Genomic DNA, 2760 nt, shown 5'->3' with positions numbered 1-2760 from the left:
TTCATCGCACTACAAAGGGTGCCTGGAAAAGAACCGTGTGTAACGGCTCTGGAGGCAGAACCTGTGCTGGAAGGTTCATCACACTACAAAGGGTGCCTGGAAAAGAACCGTGTGTAACGGCTCTGGAGGCAGAACCTGTGCTGGAAGGTTCATCGCACTACAAAGGGTGCCTGGAAAAGAACCGTGTGTAACGGCTCTGGAGGCAGAACCTGTGCTGGAAGGTTCATCACACTACAAAGGGTGCCTGGAAAAGAACCGTGTGTAACGGCTCTGGAGGCAGAACCTGTGCTGTGCAGTCGGAGCTGGAAGGACGTGAAGAACCAAGTTCACAATTCCATTACTGCCCAAAAAAGAAAACTACTGTAGTTAATTTCAGAAGTGGGTAGAGAGGAGATGAGTTGGAGGAGATGAGAGAGGAGAGAGGAGTTGGAGGAGATGAGAGAGAGGAGAGGAGTTGGAGGAGATGAGAGAGGAGAGGAGTTGGAGGAGATGAGAAATGAGAGAGGAGTTGGTGGAGGGTAGTGAGATGAGAGGAGTGAGGAGAGATGAGAGAGGAGTGAGGGGAGAGGAGAGGAGTTGGAGGAGATGAGAGAGAAGAGAGGAGTTGGTGGAGGGTAGTGAGATGAGAGGAGTGAGGAGAGATGAGTGAGGGGAGAGGAGTTGGTGGAGGGTAGTGAGATGAGAGGAGTGAGGAGAGATGAGAGAGGAGTGAGGGGAGAGGAGTTGGTGGAGGGTAGTGAGATGAGAGGAGTGAGGAGAGATGAGAGAGGAGTGAGGGGAGAGGAGTTGGAGGAGATGAGAGAGAGGAGTGAGGGGAGAGGAGTTGGAGGAGATGAGAGAGAGGAGTGAGGGGAGAGGAGTTGGAGGAGATGAGAGAGAGGAGAGGAGTTGGTGGAGGGTAGTGAAATGAGAGGAGAGATGAGAGAGAGGAGTGAGGGGAGGGGAGAGGAGTTGGTGGAGGGTAGTGAGATGAGAGGAGTGAGGAGAGATGAAAGTGAGGGGAGAGGAGTTGGAGGAGGGTAGTGAGATGAGAGGAGAGGAGTGAGGAGAGATGAAAGTGAGGGGAGAGGAGTTGGAGTGATTGTATGTAAATGTTATATGACATTAAAGATGCCATCTTGGCGAGTGAAACTAAACTCCTCTGAAATTGTAATAACTAAACAATGGAATAATCAAGAATATTAATATTGTCAATTAATTAATGTGATATCAACCATTAGGGTTGGGTATTGTTTTTGTTTTTTTCGATACTGCTCCTTAACCTATACTTTTTCCTTTCTTTTTTTAAAACTCCGGTCGAAGAAAAAAATCATTTTTAAAAAGAAAGATGTTTTATTTGAACTTGAACAACATATTAACTGTAAACAAAGTCAACTTAAATATATAAAATGAATAAATACAAAACAAATTCACATAATAACTAAAACATACACTGGTCCACCCATCACATGTAATAGCAGCCTTACTCACTTGTGATAACATTTTGTTTTTCAACCGAGTACCATGTAGGAATGAGCTTATTTGACAGATCATCCCTGATCCCTGGTAGCAGTGTTCATCTCTCTGAATTAAATACATTGGAGGATATTTATTAGTCTTTTGGACTTATTCTGACAAATTGTCTTAATGGCATATATTGTATACACAAACAAATATTGTTTAAACATCACTTTGTTTTGTTTTGACCTGAACCATGGAGATTCCACAGTGGAAGAAGGATGCAGTCCCTTGACCACACATTTGGTCACAGCCCTGTGTAATTCATCCACCTTGTCTTTAGTCAAATTGGCCTTCTTTGCCAAGGTGAATGGGGTCCTTGTTGTAGCTGGAGAGTCAAAAATACACAAATAAATCTTCAATATTTTACAAAATGTTTTTGTACTAGTATACATGCAAGACTTGAAATCAACGTTACATTACTAACCTGAGGAAACACTGCTGTCTTCATCATCAATAGTCTCCACTTTGCCGGGATAAATAATTGTTTCCAAATTGCCGTGGCCAGGGATGCCCACCCTGCCGCATGATGTGCTTGGCACTGGTCACACAAGCAGTCGAACACGGTGCATCCCTCTGTTTTAAGTGTATGCCGTGCGTCTCCAGGTGCTTCATTAAATTGGACATGTTCCCCCCTTTACACGCAATTGTTAAGAGACAAAAATGTCATTTTAAAATATTATAATTTGTATTTAATACAATTGTGCCATTTAATTGTTTTTATGATGCTTACTTTTGGCTGCAAAATGCTGGACTTGTATTTCCTGCTTTGAAACATACACACACACTTCTGCCTAGCAACAGCCTAGCAACAGCGAAAAAGGTCCTCACAAGTTCCTAAATTAAATATTAAATAGTTTTTTCTAATCTGAAGTGATATTCTGACTCTCTCCCCCCTCCTAGTTGTACTTTAGTTGTTTGCACCATTCCAGCTTCAGTGGAAGTGGTGGGCCACACAAACCATGTAGAAACACATGGTCCTCACAAAGGCTTAGAAACATGTGTGTGTGTGTGTGTGTGTGTGTGTGTGTGTGTGTGTGTGTGTGTGTGTGTGTGTGTGTGTGTGTGTGTGTGTGTGTGTGTGTGTGTGTGTGTGTGTGTGTGTGTGTGTGTGTGTGTGTGTGTGTGTGTGTGTGTGTGTGTGTGTGTGTGAGTGAGTGAGAGCAAGAGAGTGTGTGTCTGTGTGTGTGAGAGAGAGCGAGAGAGGGGGTTTGTATGTGTGTGTGTGAGAGAGAGAGTGTATGTGTGTGTGTGTATGTGAGA

This window comes from Notothenia rossii (genome assembly GCF_949606895.1).
Source record: "Notothenia rossii genome assembly, chromosome: 1".
In the NCBI taxonomy this organism is placed as follows: domain Eukaryota; kingdom Metazoa; phylum Chordata; class Actinopteri; order Perciformes; family Nototheniidae; genus Notothenia; species Notothenia rossii.
Note: the sequence above shows the minus strand (reverse complement) of the source record.